The 24,532-nt window shown below is 39.8% G+C and overlaps 1 long non-coding RNA gene across 1 annotated transcript in view; it reads left to right on the forward strand.

Annotated features, from left to right (window-relative positions):
• The first annotated feature begins 457 nt into the window (after window positions 1-457).
• LOC130680395 (uncharacterized) overlaps window positions 458-24,532 on the forward strand; it is a 34,624-nt gene continuing 10,549 nt past the window's right edge. Inside the window, exons 1-2 of the long non-coding RNA XR_008993387.1 lie at window positions 458-560; window positions 15,671-15,755. This is a non-coding gene — a long non-coding RNA (uncharacterized LOC130680395). The remainder of the gene's footprint in view (window positions 561-15,670; window positions 15,756-24,532) is intronic.

Here is a 24,532-nt window from a genome sequence, read left to right on the forward strand (position 1 = left end):
GGACACTTATGTTGCTTCCATATCTTGGCTATTGTAAAAAGTGCTGTAACAAATATAAGGGTGCATATGTCTTTTGGAATCTGAGAAACTATATTCTTTGGGTAAATTCCTAAGAGTGGAATTACCTGGTCAAATGGCATTTCTATTTTTAGTTTTCTAAGGAATATCCCTATTGGGAATTTCGAGTTAATTTTAGTGTAAGTTGTAAAGCCTTTGCTTACTTCATTTCACACATTTCACTCTCAAAGTGGAGAAGACACAGGAAATTTGTGCCCATTGTGGCTTGAATTTCCAAAGATTTGTGGTTCATCAGTTTAGCCACAAGGGGGCACCACCTTCCCTGAGTTGTAAGCACGCATCCTGCAATGCTCACCGTGACCCGCAAGTGGCGCCTCAGCCCTCTTTGAGGACCAGCAGGGCTCATGCGCGGTCAGGACGCAGGCCTTTTCTCCCAGCTCTGACTAGTGCCGGAATTGCTCCGGCTCCCGTGCAGTTCCGTGACACCGCTGGCCGCCTCCGCAGGGAGGGCTCGGTTTCCTGAGAAGCTGCGGTAGGGAAAGGTAAGGAGAAGCTTTCTGTGCGTCTCCGGCTGAGCGCTTCTCTTCAAGGGCCTGGAGAGGAAGGCCTGCGATGGGGAACGGAGTCTTTGCGGAGTCTGGGCCAAGACGGGTGCGGCTGAATTCAGGGTGTGGCGGGCGGCACTCAGGGAGAGTTCGGGCCCGGGCTGAGACCGGGCTGGGGCGGGTATGTGGTGTCCAGCACTTCCCAGGGAGCCTGTGTCTCCACGCTGCGTGCCTCGGGCCCCGTGCAGTGGGTGGATTGTCCACACCTGTGGGACACCCTCTGGGCTTCAGGCATCCTTCCTAACAAGGCTCTGAAATGGGAATGGGGGCGGAGGGGACTTGGCTGCTTAAGCGGCTCACTTACCTGTGCTTCAGCCTTTGCTGAGCGCCCAGCACACAGGGTGGTTTCCTGGGAAGGGTCCCCAAGGTGGGGTCCACCTGGGAGGCCCCCCTGGGCACAGCATGGCGCTGACCCAGCCTGGCTCCCTGAGGGCAGTCCACACCCACAGCCTGCGACCGGTGCCTCGTGAGCCGGTTCTTCATGCCGAGCAGGTTGGGGGATGAAGGGCACCTGGTGTTCTGTTTCGACTCCCGCTTCTGCTTGGGCGTCACAAGGGGTCTCAGTTGCAACAGGTCCACAGTGTAGTGGGAGGTCAGGGCACGATGCCCGCTCTCTGCTTTCTCATGACGGCTGTGAGGATGGGGTCCTGTGTGGTTCTATCCAGCCTGTAGGGTGTTTGCTTCTTTGTGAAGTGTTGTGGAATTTCGATGGGGGGGTCCCACGGAGTCTGAAGGTTCCTGTTGGTGGACAGGACTTGTAATAACCTAACCCCCCCCCCGCCCCATCCTGGTCTGCAGTGTCCACAGTGTTCAGGCCTCAAGCTTCAAGCCTCCCGCCTCATTGGTTAGGCTGTCTTTAGGTTCTTCATTCTTTATGATGCAGTTGTAAAGGGCATTGTTTTCTTAATGTCTCTTCCTGATGGTTGGTTATTGGTGAACAGAAGCAAACAACTTCTGTATGTTGATTTTGTATCCTGCAAGATTATTGAATTTATTTTTAGCTGTAACAGGTTTTTGGTGGAGCAGTGTGGAAATTGGAATTTAAAAATCCCAGTGTTCCAATCCAGGCCGTCCCAACACCCAAGCCCAGTGTCTGCAAGGGAATTTTACCACGTTCCTTGTAGTGACTCCCGCAGGCTAAGTAGCGGTCCACTTCGGGTGAACTGAATGGGGAGGGCTTGGCCTCTGTGACCGGGTTTGATGTCTGCTCTGCTTTTCTGGTGCAGGAATGACATGGTTGTTCTGCAAAGTAATTTACTTTCCAGCAATTTCAAGCACACAGAAAACTTGCAGTGTCAGTACAAACACTCTTTACAATAAATGCCCCATGGTCCCACTTTACCACACCTGCCACTTCACACAAAATTCTCTTGGCCTCTACCCTAAATAGGGACAAGTTTATAGGGAGCCACCACCTGACCCTAAATGAGGGAAGTATTAGGGTCTCCACATGATAATCCAGTGCACAGACCCAGCACAGCTGTTTCCACCTACCCCAGCTGTGTGCAAATGTCTTTCTATTCTGATCGCATTTCCTTTTTCTGGAACTGTTCCAGGGACTTTAGCTCAGATGGGCTACACCAGATCTCACGTAAGTGGGATCACGTAGTATTCATCCTTCTGTGACTGGTACATTTCACTGAGAAAATTGGCTTTATGGTCCATCCATGCAGCAGGTGCCAGGATGCCCTTGTTCACTCCACTGTGTGGAGACCACACTTTGTTCATCCATTTGTCTGTGGACACGTGGGTGTTTTCCACCTTTTAACCATTGTGAGTCATGCAGTTGTGAACATAGGTGTCCAAATAGCTAAGTCCCTGCTTTTGGCAGATGCCCTGTGGTTTGGGCAGATGCCCTGAAATGGAATTGCTGCTCATATATTAACTGTATGTTCAAGTTTCTGGGGACACCTTCCCCCCTCCCCACACTGTTTTCCATGAGGCTGTAGACCATTTTCCTTTCTTTCTGTATATGGCAGAAAAATGCAGTTTATGGATCAACCCGTTTTTATCCATCCATTCACCCCTTGATGGGCATTTGAGTTGTTTCTGACTTTTTGCTGTTCTGATCAATGCTGCCAAGAACTCGTGGGCCAGTTTCTGTTTGAACATCATAGTCATTTCTTTGCCGTATTATCTAGGAGTGGGTGTAGAACCACAATTAGGTAATTGTATTTTATCTTTATGAGGAAACACCAAGGTGTTGTACACAGGCTGCACGTTTTACATTTCCACAAGCAAAGGTTAGGGGCTCCAGTTCTTCTGCATCCTTGGCAATGTGTGATTTTCAGTTTTCCTGATTATAGCCATTCCCATGTGTGTGCAGGGAATTCTATGTGACACCTTTCCATGTGTTTGTTGGAGCATTTGTATGTCTTGGAGTCTCATCCATTTAAAAAGTTGGGATGTTGTCTTGTTTCCCTCTCCAAGTTCATGGTGTATTCTGGATAACAGGCTCTTGTCAGATGTACAGTGTGCAGATATTTTCTTCTATTCCATGACTTTTTTCACTTCTTGGTTGGAATCTTTTGATGCAGAAAACATTTTAATTTGGAGGAAATTAATTTATTCTTTCTCTTGTTGCTTGTACTTTGGTTTCAGATCTGAGAAACCATAGCTAAATCAAAGGTCATGAACATTTATCCCCATGTTTTACCTATTACATGTAAGCCGTTATGTATTTTGAGTTAATTTTTGTATATGATATGAGTTAGGATTCATTTTCATTCTTCTGCATGTGGACAGCTGGTTGCCAAGCACCATTTACTGGAAAGACACTTTCTCTCCATAAGCTAATGTTGTCCACCCTTGTCAGAAATCAACTGGACATTGGTGGTTAGGGCCATTTCTGGGCTTTCCATTCAGGTACGTTGATCTGTATATACAGTCGACCCTTGAACAACATGGGGGTTAGTGGTGCTGACACCCCCACAGAATCACAATCTACATAAAACATCTGACTCTGGCAACACTTTGTTATCCTAAAACTGATTGCCTGTTTTGACTGGAAGCCTTACCAATAATATAAACACTCGATTAACAATATTTTGTACATTATACCTATTATGTGCTATATTCTTACAGTAAAGTAAGCTAGAGAAAAGGTAATTTTTCAAATTGTTGACTTAACATTTTCCCAATATATTTGTGGGGAAAAGTCAGTTTAAGTGGACCTGTGGAGTTCACATGCCTACTGTCCAAGGGTCAACTGTGTAACTTTATGAAAGTGTTACAGTGTTTCATTTACTGCTCACTTTGTACTAAGATTAGATTTTGGGAAGCCTGTGCCTCCAGCTTTGATTTTCTTTATCAAGATTCTGCTCAAGGGCTCATTGTGGTCCCTTGCAATTTTATATTTAACAGAATCAGCTGGAGCAATTCTTCCCAAAAAGCTTTGGGAATTTTCATAGGAACCACATTGAGTGTGTAGGGTGCATTTGTGCCATTGCCATCTTAGAGATATTAAGTCTGCCATCACCACAGCAGGACCTTACATTTATTTTGCTTTTCTTTATTTTTCCTATTATCAATGTTTTATAATTTTAAATGCATAATACTGGCACTTAACTTAAGTCTGTTCCCATGTATATTATTAATGTTGACATTATTTAGTAGAGAATTAAAAAATTCCTTTTGTGAGTATTCATTGCTAATGTACACAAAGAAAACATGTTTGTGTAATGTTCTTTTTTCTTGTAACTTCGCTTAGTTAATTTAGAAGCTTACATTTGGAATTTAAGAGTTCAGAGCTTTGGGATTTAATAATTTAGATATTTAGGATTAAAATAATACTGCCTAATATTTAATAAATGGAGGATTGGAACACAGTGAAGAGTAGGGTTTGTCGTAGGGGTTTTGTTTGAAATAAGACAATAGGAAGAGAAGGTGTTAGAACTATGGATAGAGTACAGGAATGGGTTAGTGTTAGGGTTAGGGTAACGTGATAGAGTGAGGCTATCAAATACAGCTAGGAGGCTTCAAACAAATTCCAGCCCTTTTCGACATCTTCCTCAGACTTTGCAGGCATGAAAGTGGTCTCAGGCTGCCTGGTAGTTCTGCTTGGTTCAGAACCCTAGGTGGGAAATCTTTCTGGCAACCCAGCTTTATTATCATCTGCTCTCCAGTGCTGCAGTGGACAAGTCTGAGGTCGTTTTCCTTGATCTTTTGCATGTTTTTGTCATTTTCTTCTGTACTAGTTTTTTAGGTCTCCTACTCATGTTTATCCTAGAAATTGTTGGTGAATTAACCACAATGTAAACTATTTTTCCTTCATTGAGTTGAGTGCTCAGTGGGTCCCTATAACCTAAGATTATGTGGTTGAGTTATTGAATATGTTCTTATAGTATTTCCTTTGAAGATTTTTTTCTGTTTCCCTTTTTTTGACTGCATATTATTTTTGGTATAAAATTTTGTAGCGTTGATTTTCCAGTGTTCTTACCTTTTTCTTTGTATTGTCCTCTTCTCTAACTTTTTGTTCTCCTTTCCGTGAGATTTCTTTAACTAACCTCTGAATCCTTTCCTTGAATTTTTTGTTTCTTCTCCATTCTTCCTGATTTTTTTCTTTTTAATAATAGACTCTTATGAGATGAATGCAGTATCTTAGCTCAACGGAGATATTAAATATGATTTCTTTGAAGTTTTCTTCTTTTACCAGTATTGACTGTTTTCACTATTATACTTTTTTTCACGTTATTTTGGTCTTTTCTCCTAATTATCGTGGGCTTAATCAGATGTCTGGTGATCCTTCTCTTTCGCTTATTTAAGAGGTGAGGTACTGGAGATCTATCAAGAAATGGAGTGTGCCCATTGGTGCCACGTGCGCCTATATGTCTGCGGGCTTGTTTTCTGCCGGACTTTGTAGGGTGACTGGGTCCCCAGGTGGCATTATCATTGCAGAAACTGATAGTTTATCTGTAAGTCTTTTCAGTATATGGGTTAATTTTCTGAGAGGATGGCCCCTTGGTCTCTTGTTTTGGGAATATCAGCCCAGATACTGGAGTTCTTGACCTGTGTGGGAGAGTTCCTGTAGGTCTGGAGGATCTCGTGCTCTGACATGCACATGTTTACTTTCTAACCTTGTTTACACCCCTATTTTCTTCACTGCTCGTGTAACAATTTTGTTGCTCTACAACAAAGGGGACAGTGGTGTAGCCTTGGAGTCTAACTACTCCTTGTACAGGCTTTCAAATGGTCTCCCTGTTTCTGCCTTTGCCCACACGCACTTTCACAGGTGGTCCCTGCAGCCTGTTTATGTTGATGCTGCCTCCTCAGACACTGAGGTTTGGCCATCCTCTGTGTCTCACATCCCTCACAATTTCAACATACATTTTGCATATATTGTGGTGCAGGGATCTAGATGTCTCCTAGTTTTAATTTAAAAAATGGATTTCAATTTTTTAAAAAGGCTTGTTCTATTGACTTTTCAAGAAAATAAATGTGGTAGAGACATCTTTGCTCTATCATAAAAGTAGAAGCCCTTTGAACAGAGGAATTTCAAAGGATTTTGAGTAGAGAAATGTATTGAATGAAAAGAGAATGTAATCTTATGAAAGTCCTCTGTCCTTACTTTCACCTCTTTGTGACTTTCTAAATCTGTGCATCTTTGCCCTACAATATCTGTGGGAGTTTGTTCAGGTAGACTGGAAGCTGGTTAGTGGCTTTCATATTGACCAAACTGTGCCAGATAAATGGCATATTTTCTGCTTGGGTATTGTTAGCCCCATGATGCTGGGGTGTACACTCTGTCCTTACTCTGTTCTGGCATGAGTTTGGAAGACAGTGTCTGCTCTGATCAAGGTCAAGCAGGTTTGAGACAAAAGCAAAAGGCTTAGAGGGCAACTAACCATGGCCTCATTCATTCCACCTGCTTTTGTGCAGCTTGCTTAACCCATGATGGTCTATGACTAGTCTTATCTGGTGATAATGTGTGGAAACCTACCGCATCGCAAGTGGCAGGATCTAGTGAGCATGAAGATTCTGTTTCCTGGAACTGGCTGGAAACTTATTTTAAAGTGAATGAGCTAGGCCTGCAGACATAAATGGCTGCTAAGCTCCTTGGTATCCAGTGTAGAAAATTGCCTTCTCTCTGTCCTCAGCATTTGAATGCGCTGCCTATTTGGAGGAATTCTCCACTGAAAAGAAGCTCCCTGGCATGCCCAGTCAGTTCTTCCCATCCCAGAATCTGAACACTGAGAGAACAGTACAGAAACACAGGACCAGTTGGAGGTGGTAGTAAGTGCACAGGGGTGATGGGCTGATCCTGGGGTAAGGTCAGGTGTGTCCTTGGGTACAGTCATGGAAATTTATTCTAAGTAAACTGGTCCTCTGCCTTCAGTGTGAATTCTGTGAGCTCCTACTGTACTGCCACGGTTTCCTTTCCCTTTTAAGTTGCCAGTGTTCATTTCTGTTGTTTGTAGTTAAGAACCGGATTGGCACAGACTGGTTGTTCTTGCTCTTTCCTTCTGGTGTCCCACCGTGAGCTAGATTTCTCTCTTGAAATGGGGTCCCAACAACTAGTCTTTTTTGAGAAGCTTTAGTGTCTGATTTGGACTTTAGGAAACTCAGGCCCTCATGTTCAAGGTTTTTAAACTTTGTTTTTTCTTTGTGGAAATCGCATGTGTAGAATGCACCAGAAATGAAAACACACACATCTACTACACAAAAGGAGAATATTTGCTCCCCTTTCATTTCTTGTCTGATCTTTTCAGGGAAAAAATGATGTGGGTTTCATTAAATGATTTTTTAATTTTGTTTTTCATTAAAAATTTTTCTTGTGCTAAAAACATATTACAGAATTTACTATCTTAACTGCTTTTAATTGTACATTTCAGTAATGTTGTTTATTCACATTGTAAAATACATTTCCATAATTTGTTCACGTAAGTGTTGTTTGATCATAAAAAGAGGATGGCTCAGTTGAGAGAAAGAAGACTGTTTTTATAGAAGAATAACCTTTTGGCCATTTTCCATGAAGCAAGTTAAAAGATTATTTATCTTTTAAAACTTTTGAATTTTTGTAATTTTAGATAATACTTGTGGAGTATTAATTTTGTACCTAAGGATTAGTTGTAATGGCAACCAAATAATTTTATATAAAAGTTTCCTTGTTTAAGTAATGAGTTGGGGCCAACTGTGACAGCATTTCCCCATTTTACTTTGTTAATTGGAGCCTGAAGTAGACTGGAGATGGTTGCAGCTGGTCTTAAGGATGTGCAAAAAGGCTCATTACCCAGCAGTGGTCCATTGTGGCGTCTCTTCTCCTTTTCTTTTCCATGAATGGAGACAAGATGTATTAGCATCTTCTAACCACTGGTGGAGGCTCAGAGGTGCACCACAAAATCTCCTAAGTTTTATGAAGCTGTGTTGTTCCCAAGTGAAGTGTTTATGTAAGACTTTTGGGAAGATCATAGTGAGGGATATATTTAGAGTATTTGGGGTTGTCTTTTGAAGCATGAGGAACCAACTCTCTTAATTAGCAGTTTTTCAAATCCCTGATTCATACATAGATAATTCAAAAGAAAGAGTTATTCATATGTATGTGTGTCACACACACACATACCCACACATAAATACATGAAATGCTGTTTAGACAAGGGTCTCACAGGAAGTTGTTAGAAAGGGTTATTTAAAGTTTTCAAACTGAACTGGTTACTCAGTGGTCTGTTTGTCATTATTTCTTTTTCCCAGCCCTAAAATGAATATGAAAGCAGTGAATATTAGAAAATTGAGAATGAGAAAGAAGAGTGGGAGTAATCAGTTTTATCTTTCAAGGAAGACAGCAAACATTTGGTCTATGTGTTTTTTAAAATATGAAGATATTGCTGATATACACTCTTATGAAGGTTTCACATGAAAAACAGTGTGTTTACTACAATCATCCATATTATTGATTCCCCCCATACATCTTTTTTTTGGATCATTCTGTATATACCATTTTGTGCCCTCCTTTGTTGTCTAACAAAAATAGTTTCCAAATACAGGTAACTTATTTTTAGATACATGTCATTCCTTTAAAGGATTATTATTGTTAATGTAGTCATTTCTCTGCTATGGGCTATTTAGTTTGTTACTAGCCATATTAGTTTGCAACTGGCAAGCTATTCCAAAGAGTTTGTTAAATTGAATGTTATTTTAGAAAGTACATTTTCATATTAGGCTATTTCACTATTTGTTTTAGTCCTCTGTCAAAAACAAAAATACTTTAGGGCATACTGTTGTCAGGCTATGATGGGTTATGTTGGTGGCCCTGGATGAGTTCAAGGTCAAGAAATAGTCACTTGGTGAAATGGAAACTAGGAAAAGTAAAGATGATTATTATCTGTATTGCTGGCAAAACCATAATTGTTTTTCTCAGGGCCTAGGACTTCCCAAAGTCACAGAATAAAGATAGCTCTCTGCCCAGAGCATCCGTTTGACTTGCGGATTTTGAATACATTGTGAAACATAACAAGTTTTACTAGCAAGACAAACACTGATATATTGTGGGGCAGGATGCCTTGACTGATTTCCCTGAATTTTTAAGATTAAAATGCCATATTCACTTTAATAAATTTAAGATTTAAGAAATTTTACATTAGTAAGGGCTACTTCAAAGTATATCCTCCAATCCCCTATATCATGAGTTGGGCCATTTGGTGAATACTTTAGACATTGTGTGCCACATAGTTCTCTCCTGCATATTCTGTTTGGTTGTTTTGTTTTGGTTTCTAACCCTTTAAAAATGACAACAGCACACTTGCTCACAGGCTCCTCCATTGCTGACCCCTGCTGTAGACAGTCCATTCACATTTCCTGCTACCTCCTGGGGCTCCTCAGTGATCACACTTGAGAAACACAGGCTTAGCTGTTCCCAAACTCTCCTTCATTAAAATTAAGCATATATTTAGGCAGAATGGAAATGAATGTAGTGATGGACAGAAATTTTGACCTATGTTGAAGCCCAACTGGGTGCAGCAGTTGTGTGCTAATAGAACTCTTCAGAGACAAAAAGGGAAGCTAAAGTTCCAAATTTCATTGTTGTTCACAGGAGATTTTGCTCTGTCTTTAAAATGTAGACATTATTAATATAGGGTTAATGGCTACATCTACAGAGTGAAGCCCTGCAAGTAGCCCCACCCCATATGCCTCACCTCATTACCCAGTTGGTTGCTAAATCCTGTCTTTTCACCTAATGCATAAGTAGGTACTGTTTCTGTCTCAAAACCCAATTTGAGCAGGCCTTGTTGTTGATCTTCCTCTAATTGACCAGGACTCTCATTATTTCTCTCACCCCATGCCCAGAAAACCTTATTACTCTTAGGACATTTATTATCTTGAAGTTTTTTTTTTTCATGTCTTTGCCTTCAGCTAGGCTCTGAGTGCCTTGTGCTTCTCCTCAGCTGGCTCTGTGGTGTCTTTACTGTAGTGTCTGTCACCTGTTGTGATGCTAGGAACACAGAATGTACTCAACAAAAATTGTTATGTGAAGGGGCAATAGCTACAGGTGTTTTCAGCTGAGTGTGTTTAACCAGTTCTTTTGGGTCTCGCCTCATCCAGCATTTGCACTCTTGTTCTAATAGCAGTCAGAGCCAAGTGTCTCCAAAGCAAGCTTACTGAACCTTGTGGTTTTTAAGATGAAATCTGTTTGGGAAATTGCCTCACTTAGAAGCTCGCATATCCTGCAGTTAGTATTTTCTTAGGAAATTTGATCTGAATTTAAAATTCAGTATTATTCTGTCTACAACTTCACTTACCTAATCAAGGAGGTCTTCACTTGTCTTACCTTCTGTCCGAACGTTTAATCTTCCATTTACACTTTACTGAGATGTCTGCCACAGTGTTCTACAGTGATGAAGCCCTGGGGCATGTCATCCTTAAAAACAATGCCTTGTGCTGTGAATATTGAAAGGCCACCCTGGTTGTGCTTCCAGCCATTTATATTAAGTAATCCAAACTGGTGATTTTCTCTCCATTAAAATTTTTATCTCATTCTTAGCCTTATGCAGCAAAGTGAATGAAAAGGAAGCAGAACGCTTAAGATACTAGGGCCATGTTAATGCCAATGTTCAGACAGTAAAGCCTGTTGACAGGACGGTCAAAGGTAAAGAGTAAGTTTTCCTCTGCCCCTATTTTCATGTGACCTCTCCCAAGTATCTAAGTTGTATCTTCTTTATGAGGTTCCGCTTGCAGTTTTATGATCACCCTGTCCCTCATACTAGTGTCTATAATCCTTGATTTTAAATTTGGACAGTATTTACTTCTTTCTTTAAAAGATGACAAATTTGCATTCTTAGAACTTCTCTCATCTCACCCATTTGATTTATACACGGAAAATTTTTAGTTTTTAAGTCTCATTCTCTTCTGTAACTAATAACTATTATAAAGTAAAAATACAATACATGTTATATTTGTATTGTTTTAGACATGTAAATACTGTTCTCTACAGAGCTGTTCAGTTGTGTGAGCAGTGAGAGGAGGGCAAATAATCCTATTTTATTAAATTACTGTGGTTTAAGAAGGACATAAATGTCAATAGCCAAGAGATTATCTTTCTTAATTGATTTTGTCTTTCCACTTACTCCTCTGATATTTCTTAAAATTTTATTACTGGTTTCTTTTCCTGTTGAGCACAAGAAATTTTTCCCGTGCAATTTCAGTTGGTGCTTGTAGACCCACCTGCTTGCTCTTCCTTCTTGTACCAGTAGGGTTTGAATTGGGAATTTAAAATCCTCAGCAGCATATTCTTTTTTTTGTATTTGGCATAAAAATTGCTGAATGAAGCTGTTTCAGACAACTGCATCGCACATATCCTACCAGGATTAGAACTGCCAACTGTGTTTTCCTTCTATACTCAGATTCCATAAAATTTAATATAGCATTAATGGTCCTTATCCACTAAATGAGGAAACTGCCCAGAGGCTACCCTCAGGCTTAAAAGACATTTTTAGAAGGAGCCTGTGGTCATTTTCCACAGCTGCAGCAACTCATAGTCTTAGAAAGAATGTCTTTAAAAAATTCTGTGGGAAACCAGGTTTGCTGTGTCTCACTGAGAACCCGTGGCTGCCACTGTTCACTCGGGCCTCATGCTTTTCTTGCTCCTTGTACCATCCTGTCAGTGAAGTGTCACGAGAGAGCATGGGTAGTGGGACAGCCTTCCAGTGAGCCTGCTGTGGGCCCTCCTCACTGCTCCTGGGGCACTGGGTGGATGGAGCACATCCCTGTCTCTGTCTGAGATGGTTGTTGAGCCCATGACCATCCCATTGTAGAACCGGTGAGTTCCCTAGTGAGCTCTGAAGAAAGGCTCTTGTGGGCTCTGCCAGTTGTAGATTTGATCAGGAGCTAATGAATGTCTCTCACACTGGTTCTCACTGGAACACAAACAAGTACAGGTGAAGTAAGCTTTTTTTCTTTTCCTTTTTAACAGCTGTTTAGCTTGCTTTATTCTTAAAATTGTAGTGTTTCTGTAAATGTGCCATTAGGAAAAGTGTCAGTTATGCTGATATCTATATAATTCAGAAATTTTCTTTTCATAGGCAGTTGGCACTACAAGCAAAGTGAATTTATCATCCCTTTTCCTAAATGAAATAAAAATGTATTGTCTTCTGAAATGGGGCAAATTTATCTTGAATACACTTTGTGTGTCTGTGCCTTCTCAAAAGACATATTATCTGATCATTGGTGTTATAGTTACAGAAGGTTGATTGTCCAGAATGTGCAATTTGCAGGTGTGCATTTACAAGCACTTCAGAGACAGTATCTTTGACCATAAGAAATTCAGTAAGCCTATCTAGAGACTTAATAGTGAGTTTTTAAAGTAGTGTATTTTTAACTTTCATAGTATGAACTCTAATATATATATTTAAAAATAGATACATGATAAGTGAAGTGATATAAGAAAACAGATCTTCCTTTTTTATTGGGGAATGCCTCAGGACAAAATATAAGAATGTTTATCTTAATAGGATGTGGTTTTTAAATTTCTATTTTAAACTATTTCACATCATACTGTATGTTATTATCTCTGAAAGGAGGTATTAACTATGAATAAATCCTAAATTTTAGATTATCACTCCCCTACTCTGCTTAAATGTGACAAAGAAAACAATTTAACCTCTTATTTGAGATTCATCAGGACACTCAAAAACTTTTGAATGTCAGAAAGTAAATTTTTACACAATTCTTTAAAACCTGTAGTTAATAGAGTAGAAATAGGATTTACTCAAATTATGTTACTAGCATGAGGTTAATTTAAAGCATGGCACATTGGTCATTAACTAGCAAACAGAACTCATTCATCCACTTGACAATTACTATTAGTAAGCTGCTGTGTCAGGTCCTAAAATTAATGGTAAAAGTGATTTCTTTTCAATTATTCCACTTTTAAAGTTGACTAGCAAATCTTTTATTTGTCACTTTGGAAAGAGTTAATTACCATAAGGGACAGTTTCTAAGCTGTTGGGAGGGCGGGTCCATCAGTGTTTAGGTAAGAAGCTGTCCAGCTGTAATGACGTAGTACTGAGTTGAGGGACCATAAAATTAAATAATGCTTCTAATTTTGGTAGAAAGTAGACTTAAAGAGAGTTTTTATATAAATAAGGAATGTTGCCATTATGAAAGTTCTAAATATCTGAAATTTCTAAATACCTTTGTTAGTATCTGAAATGTATGAGAATAGTTTTGGTGCAATGTGTGGTTAAATGGACTGTTTATAATGTTACATATTCTTTCTATGTGTTACATGTATATATTTTATATGTCTTGTTTTATATATATGAAACTTGCTTAGAAGAGTACCTTATTTCCAGGTTTGTGATTTGGTGAATTACTATCATTTTAAGATTAAGGTTTTTAATGTGAACATTGAAACCTGAATTATATGCACTGAGTCTCACTGTAACTGACCTTTTGCTCATTCATGTGCATGGTATTTTCATGTTAACACTTGAGTCTTTCAAAGTGGAATTCCAACTACGTCTGTAGAGTCTGGGTGAGGTGTTGTTTCCCATGTTATTTCTCATTCGTGCATCCTCACTGACATAAGAGTCATTAATCAAGCAGGAGCAGGTGAAAGGCCTTCAGGGACTGGGCAGCATTTCGATGCCTGAGCCACCAGACATTATTTTTTCGCCCACTCTGTCCCTTCCCTTTCCTGTTCATTTAAACCAGTTAGCAGGGGTAAACTTTTCAAACAAGTATCTCTAGTAACTGTAATGTGTAGGGGTAACTCCAGGGAAAGGAAATCCCAGGACAAAATACCTCTAAAACCAAAATCAGTCAAAGGGAAAAATGAAGTTTAAAACCCGTTTATTGCTTACAAACTGCAGTCTGGGCCATCTGTTTCTTGCTGGGGCAGAGGCACGTATGTCCTCCCCCTAGCCTCTCAGATTCAGATAAGTTCTGGGTTGCCCAGGTAATTACCCATTGATATGGAGATGACCAATGACTCTCCACCCCCTGAGGAACGCCTGTTGATATGCAGATGCACTAAAGCAGGCGAGATATTCTAGAAGTAGTACAGTTTTACCTACAGTAGGTTTCGTTATCACAGCTAACAAATGTGCCATCATTTCATAGAATTCTGGGCTTCAGAGGACTTGTAGTATCTGCTACGGAAAGGGAGGGACAGTCTGAGGAGGTTGAATGCGTTGGTCGAAGTCACGTAGCTCAAGTGGTAGATTGCCAGCCACTGCACCACAGCTGACTGAGCACGTGTACCAGTTCTCAGAAGGCAATCTGCTCTGGGCGGTGGTTGGTGGGGGTGGAGGTGTACCACTCTTCTCCCCGACTTTGACTGAGCTAGAGCTGGACCGTACAGCACCTTTTGTGCCATAGGAAGAATTTTAACCTATATTCTGAGAGCATTGAGAAGTCTTAAAGGAAACTATTAAGCAGAGAGAAGTGTGATCAAATTTGCCCTTTTGAAAGGTCAGTTGGTCTTCACTTGAGAGTGATTGGATAAGAATAGGTTAGATCAGAAAAGGGTTGATAAATTGAGTGCTGTTGCCAAAGTCTAGTTTGGATGAGGGCATTGTGATGTCTGTGATGACACAGACTTGTGAAGACTTTCCTGAGCTCAGCAGTGGACATATTAGGCTCAGTGTTCCTGGTATACAAGGTGCCCCAAACCTGCTTGCCTCTTGGGCAGAAAGCATTGTAGAGTACAAAAGGCATCAATCCAGCGTCAGTGAGAACTGGGCCCAAATCTCAGCTCTCTCGAGTACTGGCTGTCCAACTTGGATGGCATGATTTTGTTCTGAGCCAGTCTCTAGCCTGGTGGGCTGTGGTGGAGTTTAAACAGTGCACAGATCATGAGACACCCAGCACAGAGCAAATGCCTAAGAATGAGCTGCATCATTTTCTGCTTCTATTTCTCTTCAGGATAAAGTAATCAGAGGTACTTTTACCAAATTTTTAGACTACTTCACATTAACTTAGAAATGATGTAGTTATTATACATGCAAATTTTTGAAAATAAACCATTGGTGAGCAGAACAAGCTCCATGAAGGCTTCTCTTATGAAAGAAGGAAGAGGAAATGACTCTGAGGCCAAGATGAGTGTTGCAGAGAATATTTCCTTTCATTTTCATTTGATCATATTCCCTCTGAAGACAGGCTCAAGGAATGTGGAAACTTCAAAAGCATAGTAGAAGTGCTCACAGTGACATAGGGCGACCTTTCCAGCTTTCTGTTCACTCTCACTTTTTTTAAGTCCTAATAACAAAATAACAAGAGTAGAATGGGGAGGCAGCCTTCTGTATTGAAGTGCTAGGATCAAACAGAGCCTCAGGCCGGAGTGGTTCAACACCAGGTAGTGTGGCTGGGCACAGCTAAAGGAATGTGTCACAGGTTGATTTCTGTTGTCATCATTGTACATTCTGACCCTGCCTCAAGTCCCATCCGCCATCACAGTCAAGGACATCTTTCAGCTCAAACAGAGCTAGTCCAGTAGATCTACATCGCTCTCCCCTTTCCTGGACGGAGCAGGGGCACATCGTTTATTTCTGGAAGCATTTGTCAGAGTACCAGACACAGGGATAATTGCTTTTGTTTCCTTCTCCATCATTTTCTAGGACTATGACAGTTTTTTTGAATCAAAGGAGAGCTACACGGTCTTCTCATTCTTAGGCCTGAAATCGCAGTTGGCCTCAAAGGCAGGTACATATTTTCTTGTTTTAAAATTCATGTCTCTTGTATTGTTCTTACGGATTAAGGATGAAGGTGTTGCAGGAATGCATATGTAATCCCCTTTATTGTTGGCTTTTGCTCTTTCAGATGCATAATTAGAAACTCTCTGGGGTAGAATCACAAGTAAACCCAGTGTTTTTCCTTTATAATTTTTAAGTGTTACTACATATTGGAGTTTATTTTTATTATAGTTAAGTTTATTTATAATTTATAATCTCTTCTTCTAAGAATTGAAGGTACCAAAAATTACTGCGCGCTTTCTATTTTAAAGTGAAAGTTTATACTACTTTACATTTTTTTAAGTAGTCATATTTTTAAGGCCTTTTACATGCTTAATTCATTTACATTGGGAGGTAGGTCATTTGCAGTAACAAATGGCCAGCCTTGGGGAAAAAAAACAGTACAATTTCTAAACTAAGCAAAATATTTTTGAAGCCATTTGTTATGTCTTACTTGTTTGAGAGAAGATAAAAGGCCCAAGGTTTCTAAGGTTTAGACCTAGAAATGTTGTTACCTCAACTTTGTGAAGCACATGGATTCACTTTCAAAATAAAAAATAACATTTCTCTTTTAACTACGGTAATATTATATTTTTTTCCATCTTAGAACCACTGTATTTTTTTTTTCCGATTATAAAAGTAGACTAGGCTCACTTGGAAAAATTGGGAAAATATAAAAACATATAAAGTAAGAAATAAAACCATCCCTATTCCACCACCCAGAGATAACTACATTAATATTTTTGGTATATTTCTTTGCAGTCTTTATATACATAGCAATTGAGGATTTGACTTTATTTCAAATGAAACTGGATTCTACAGTGTCTATTTATAACACTGAATTGAAATGAAAGTACATTACCGGGAACTTTGATGTCTGTAAGTAATAGGTCTTTTGAGGCTACCCAGGATTTGTACCATTTCTGGAGCAACTGTGGGAGGAAGGCAGAGATTCTCAGTAATATGAATTATACATGAGCACCTGCAGTTCACAACCAATATAAAATTTTGCTTTGTTTTTACATCAGTAAGTCCACAGATGGTTGTGGGTGGTTTCCAAGTACATTTTAAACAGAGGAAAAACCCACATATATAGTTTTTAAAGGTTCTCAAGTCTATTTTATAAAGGTAGGATATTGGAATAATTGTTAAGAAAGTAATAGTATTTTTATAACATTTAATCTAAATATATTAAACCAGATTTATCTTCAAAGAACTGGAAAAAACTGGGTGGGAGTTACATGTAGGAGACACATGAATCCAGTGGACATCATTCTTTGCAAAATTTTTAAAAAACATTGTGTGCTTGCCATCTTTGTTCTCATCTTCCCTGAAGGTGCAGGATCCCTGGAGATGCTGCAGACACACTCCTTTACTCTTTAAAATATTTATTACATAAGGAGGTGGAGCCAAGATGGCGGGGTGAGTAGAGCAGTGGAAATCTCCTCACAAAACCACATATATCTATGAAAACATAACAAAGACAACTCTTCCTAGAATAAAGACCAGAGGACACAGGACAACATCCAAACCTCATCCACACCAGCGTGAACCCAGCATCTCATGAAGGGGGTAAGATACAAGATCCAGGCTGGCGGGACACGAGAGACCCTCCGCCCAGATCCCAGTGGGAGAAGAGGAGTCAGAGTGGGAGGGAGGGAGATCCCAGGACTGCTGAACACCCAGCCACAGCCATCCAGACAAGAGCGCAGGCACAGTGCGTGCACGGGGCCCTGGATACTAGGGAAACAGGGCAGCAAGAACAGTGAGCGGGTACAGGAGGCCTGGTGCCAGAGGACATCAGAAAAGTGAGCGGCCATTATTTATTTATTTATTTAATTTATTTTATTTAAAAAAAATTTTTTTTTGTGGTCATTATTTTGTTATGGCGGGTGCTTTTTGGAAGTCTTAAAGGGGCAGGGCGGGACACTTAATCCTGAGGTAGGGAATCTGGGGATCTCTGGGCACCCTAATTCCCTGGGCTGCAGGGAGCATCTAGGCCTATTACAGAGATAAATAGCCTCCCGGCTGCTCCCCCTCCAATGCGACTCCACCACTTTGGTGTAGCGGCCCGAGCCAGGACACACCCACAGCATCAGTGGAGATAAACTCCATAGAAGCCGGGCAGGAAGCAGAAGCCCTGTCTGCACGCAGCTACCCAGCACAAGCCATTAGAGGTCGGGAAGCAGAAGCCCTGTCTGCACGCAGCTACGCAGCACAAGCCACTAGAGGTCGCTTTTCTCCCAGGAGAGGAAGGCTACAAACCAACAAGGAGGGAAGTTCTTCCAGCCGTCACTCGTCCAAGCTCTGCAAACTATTCCTATCACCATGAAAAGGCAAAACTACAGGCAGACAAAGATCACAGAGGCAACACCAGAGAAGGAGACAGACCTAACTAGTCTTCCTGACAAAGAATTCAAAATAAAAATCATAAACATGCTGAAAGAGGTGCAGAGAAATACGCAAGAGTTATGGGATGAAGTCTGGAGGGAGATCACAGATGCCAGAAAGGAGATTACAGAAATGAAACCAACTCTGGATGGGTTTATAAGCAGAATGGATAGGATGGAAGAGGCCATTGATGGAATTGAAACCAGAGAACAGGAACGCATAGAAGTGGACATAGAGAGAGATAAAAGGATCTACAGGAATGAAACAATATTAAGAGAACTGTGTGACCAATCCAAAAGAAACAATATCAGAATTACATGTGTACCAGAAGAAGAGAGAGGAGAAGGGATGGAAAGAATCTTGGAAGAAATAATTGCTGAAAACTTCCCCAAACTGGGGGAGGAAATAATTGAACAGACCATGGAAATACACAGAACCCCCAAAAGAAAGGAACCAAGGAGGACAACACCAGGACACATAATAATTAAAATGGCAAAGATCAAGGATAAGGAAAGAGTTTAAATACAGCTAGAGAGAAAAAGGTCACCTATAAAGGTAAACCCATCAGGCTAACATCAGACTCCTTGATAGAAACCGTACAGGCCAGAAGAGAATGGCATGATATATTTAATGCAATGAAACAGAAGGAGATTTGAACCAATGATACTGTATCCAGCACAACTATCATTTAAATATGACGGTGGGATTAAACAATTCCCAGACAAACAAGAGCTCAGGGAATTTGCTTCCCTCGAACCACCTGTACAGGAAATCTTATAGGGACTGCTCTAGATGGGAGCACTCCTAGAAAGAGCACAGAACAAAACACCCAACATATGAAGAATGGAGGAGGAGGAATAAGAAGAGAGAGAAGAAAAGAATCTCTAGACAGTGTATATAACAGCTCAATAAGCGAGCTAAGTTAGGCAGTAAAATACTAAAGAGGCTAAACTTGAACCTTTGGTAACCACGAATTTAAAGCCTGCAATGGCAATAAGTACATATCTTTCAATAGTCACCCTAAATGTTAAAGGGCTGAATGCACCAATCAAAAGACACAGAGTAACAGAATGGATAAAAAAAGCAAGACCCATCTATATGCTGCTTACAAGAAACTAAACTAAAACCCAAAGATATGTACAGACTAAAGTCAAGGGATGGAAAAATATATTTCAGGCAAAAAACAGCGAGAAGAAAGCATGGGTTGCAGTACTAATATCAGACAAAATAGACTTCAAAACAAAGAAACTAACAAGAGATAAACAAGGACACTACATAATGATAAAGGGCACAGTCCAACAAGAGGATATAACCATTCTAAATATATATCCAACAAACACAGGAGCACCAGCATATGTGAAGCAAATACTAGCAGAACTAAAGGGGGAAATATACTGCAATGTATTCATTTTAGGGGACTTCAACACACCACTCACCACAAAGGATAGATCCACCAGGCAGAAAATAAGTAAGGACATGGAAGCACTGAACAACACAGTAGAGCAGATGGACCTAATAGACATCTATAGAACTAGACATCCTAAAGAAACAGGATATACATTCTTCTCAAGTGCACATGGAACATTGTCCAGAATAGACCACATACTTGCCCACAAAAAGAGCCTCAGCAAAATCCAAAATATTGAAATACTTCCAACCAACTTTTCAGACCACAAAGGCATAAAACTAGAAATAAATTCTACAAAGAAAACCAAAAGGGTAACAAACACATGAAGGCTAAACAACATGCTCCTAAATAATTAATGGATCAACGAACAAATTAAAATAGAGATCAAGGAATATATAGAAACAAATGACAACAATAACACAAAGCATCAAATTCTGTGAGACGCAGGAAAAACAGTCTTAAGAGGAAAGTATATAGCGATCCAGGCACCCTTGAAGTAGCAAGAACAATCCCAACTGAATACTCTAACATCACAATTATCGAAAATGGAAAAAGAAGAACAAATGAGGCCTAAAGCAGTGGAAGGGGGGAGATAATAAAGATCAGAGAAGAAGTAAACAAAATTGAGAACACTAAAACAATAGCAAAAATCAATGAAACCAAGAGCTGATTCTTTGAGAAAAACAAAATAGATATGTCTCTAGCCAAACATTTTAAGAGAAAAAGAGAATCAACACAAATCAACAGAATAACAAATGAGAACGGAAAAATCATGACAGACACCACAGAAATACAAAGAATTTTTAAAGACTACAATGAAAATCTATATGCCAACAAGCTGGAAAACCTAGAAGAAATGGACAATTTCCTAGAAAAATACAACCTTCCAAGACTGACCAAGGAAGAAACACAAAAGTTAAACAAACCAATTAAGAGCAAAGAAATTGAAACGGTAATCAAAAAACTACCCAAAAACAAAACACCCGGGCTGGACAGATTTACCTCGGAATTTTATCAGACACACAGAGAAGACATAATACCCATTCTCCTTAAAGTTTTCCAAAAAATAGAAGAGGAGGGAAGACTCACAAACTCATTATATGAAGCCAACATCACCCTAATACCAAAACCAGGCAAAGACCCCACCAAAAAAGAAAATTACAGACCAATATCCCTGATGAATGTACATGCAAAAATACTTAATATAATATTAGCAAACTGAATACAACAGTATATCAAAAGGATCATACACCATGACCAAGTGGGATTCATCCCAGGGATGCAAGGATGGTACAACTTTCGAAAATCCATCAGCATTATCCACTTCATCAACAAAAAGAAAGACAAAAACCACATGATCATCTCCATAGATGCTGAAAAAACACTCGACAAAATTCAGTGTCCATTCATGATAAAAACTCTCAGCAAAATGGGAATAGAGGGCAAGTACCTCAACATAATAAAGGCCATATATCATAAACACACAGACAACATTATACTGAACAGCGAGAAGCTGAAAGCTTTTTCTCTGAGATCGGGAACTAGACAGAAATGCCCATTCTCCCCACTGCTATTTAACATGGTACTGGAGGACCTAGCCATGGCAATCAGACAAAACAAAGGAATACAAGGAATCCAGATTGGTAAAGAAGTTAAATTGTCACCATTTGCAGATGACGTGATATTGTACATAAAAAAAACTAAAGACTCCACCCCAAAACTACTAGAACTGATATTGGAATACAGCAAGGTTGCAGAATAAAAATTAACACACAGAAATCTGTAGTTTCCTATACACGAACAACGAGCCAATAGAAAGGGAAATCAGGAAAACAATTCCATTCACAATTACAACAAAAAGAATTAATACCTAGGAATAAATCTAACCAAAGACGTGAATCACCTATACTCTGAAAATTACAAGTAACTCTTTAGAGAAATTTAAAGGGACACTATCAAATGGAAACTCATCCCATGCCCGTGGCTAGGAAGAATTAATATCGTCAAAATGGCCATTCTGCCCAAAGCAATATACAGATTTGATGCAATCCCTATCAAATTAACAGCAACATTATTCAATGAACTGGAAGAAATAATTCAAAAATTCATATGGAACAACCAAAGACCCCAAATAGCCAAAGCAATCCTGAGAAAGAAGAATAAAGTACAGGGGTTCTCACTCACCAATGTCAAACTCTACTATAAAGCCATAGTGCTCAACACAATTTGGTACTGGCACAAGAACAGAGCCACCGACCAGTGGAACAGACTAGAGACTCCAGACATTAACCCAAACATATATGGTCTATTAATATTTGATAAAGGAGTCATGGACACACAATGGCGAAATGACAGTCTCTTCAACAGATGGTGCTGGCAAAACTGGACAGCTACATGTAGGAGAATGAAACTGGACCTTTGTCTAACCCCATATACAAAAGTAAATTCAAAATGGATAAAAAATCTGAATGTAAGCCATGAAACCATTAAACTCGTGGAAAAAAACATAGGCAAAAACTTCTTAGACATAAACATGAGCGACCTCTTCTGGAACATATCTACCCGGGCAAGGAAAACAACAGCAAAAATGAACAAGTGAGACTATATTAAGGTGAAAAGCTTCTGTACAGCAAAAGACACCATCAATAGAACAAAAAGCAACCCTACAGTATGGGAAAATATATTTGTGAATGACAGATCAGATAAAGGCTTGACGTCGAAAATATATACAGAGCTCACATGCCTCAAGAAACAAAAATCAAATAATCCATTTAAAAAGTGGGCAGAGGAACTGAACAGACAGTTCTCCAAAAAAGAAATATAGATGGCCAACACACACATGAAAAGATGCTCCACATCACTAATTATCAGAGAAATGCAAATTAAAACTTCAGTGAGGTATCACCTCACACCAGTAAGGATTGCTGCCATCCAAAAGACAAACAACAACAAATGTTGGCGAGGCTGTGGAGAAAGGGGAACACTCCTACACTGCTGGTGGGAATGTAAACAAGTTCAACCATTGTGGAAAGCAGTATGGAGGTTCATCAAAATGCTCAAAACAGACCACTCCGAGGATTTTAACCTAAGAACGCAGCAATCAAGTTTGAGAAAGACATATGCACCCCTATGTCTACCGCATCACTATTTACAATAGCCAAGAATTGGAAACAACTTAATGTCCATCTGGAGATGAATGGATAAAGAAGATGTGGTAAATATACACAATGGAATACTACTCAGCCATAAGAGGGCAAATCCTACCATTTGCAGCAACATGGATGAAGCTGAAGGGTATTATGCTCATTTTAAAAAGCCATGCGGAGAAAGAGAAATACCAAATGATTTCACTCATCTGTGGAGTATAAGAACAAAGGAAAAACTGAAGGAACGAAACAGCAGCAGAATCACAGAACCCAAGAATGGACTAACAGGTATCAAAGGGACAGGGACTGAGGAGGATGGGTGGGTAGGGAGGGATAAAGTTTGGGAGGAAGAAGGGGAGTATTAAGATCAGCATGCATAGGGGGGTGGGAGAAAGGTGAGGGCTGTACAACATAGAGAAGACAAGTAGTGATTCTACAACATTTTGCTATGCTGATGGACAGTGACTGTAAAGGGGTTTATAGTGGGGACCTGGTATAGGGGAGAGCCTAGTAAACATAATATCCTTCATGTAAGTGTAGATTAAAGATAATTAAAAGAAGAAAAGGGGGATTACTCCATGATAGGATAAAACTAACTGTAAATCAACAATTAATGCATGCTTTAAATATCCTTAACTTCGATCACATGAAGGGTGTCAGATGATCGGCTATGGAGGTACACTTTTACGATAATATTCTTTTCTCTTCAAAAAAAAAAAAGCAGTTCCTGTGTCGTGACCTCCAATGAGTTCTACACAGTGGTATAAAGGGCAGATCAAAGTGTGGGCTAAGGGTATGTTTGTATTTATACAGAGGATCAAAGCCTAATGTGGCTACCCAGAAAATGAACTAAGGTACGATATGAAGAAAAACTTCCAACATCAGCACACTCTGGAAGATTCATACCAGCAGATGATCATCAAAAAACCTCAACAAAGCTCCAGGCGATGCTGCAGTTTTAGCTGCATTCATCTCACTGGTTCCTGGACTTTCCGTTGGAATGAAGAAGGAGATATCTAAGCTGGCCTGTGCATACAGTAAAACAACAAATTTGACTGGATCTACACTGTTGGAACTCAACCAAGATTTAGGAGAAGTGCAAGTTGTATCGCTCCAAAATCTTACAACTACAGACTATCTATTGTTAAAAGAACATATGGGATGTGAACAGTTCCAAGGAATGGGCTATTTAAATTGGTCTGATTTCTCTCAGACTGTTCAAGTACAGTTGGCAATATCCATCATATCATAGACAAATTTTCATAAATGCCTAGGGTGCCTAACTGGTTTTCTTGGCCTCACTGGAGATGGCTGGTAATTGTAGATCTGCTTTGGTTATGTAACTGTATTCCTATTATGTTAATGTGTGTTTTCAATTTAATTAGTAGTTTAAAACCTATACATGCTGAAGTTACACTACAAGAAGATATGTCAAAGAAATAATCAATCTCCCCATGTTTTCTTCCATCTGTAACCTCTATAGCTTTTATTCTTCCTTCCTAATTACAACCCTTAAATGGAATTCATGCCTCATATCAAATTTACCGAGTATCATAATTCCTCCAAGTGCTAAAGATACCTCAAGACAAATGCTGGGCATAGAAGCCACAGGGCATAAATCTGCATAGAAGTAAAAAGCTAACCTTCTCAAACGATAAGGCTTCTCTCTCACTTACCAATTTTATATCTCCCTGTATGGTTCTGGAAGATGACTGGTTAGCCAGAGATGGGTAAGATTCCTCAACGGAGGAACAACCTAAGACAGGCACAGTCGCAGGGTGGCCATCAGGTGAGAAAATGGGG

The sequence above is a fragment of the Manis pentadactyla genome, chromosome 13, assembly GCF_030020395.1.
Source record: "Manis pentadactyla isolate mManPen7 chromosome 13, mManPen7.hap1, whole genome shotgun sequence".
Classification (NCBI taxonomy): Eukaryota; Metazoa; Chordata; class Mammalia; order Pholidota; family Manidae; genus Manis; species Manis pentadactyla.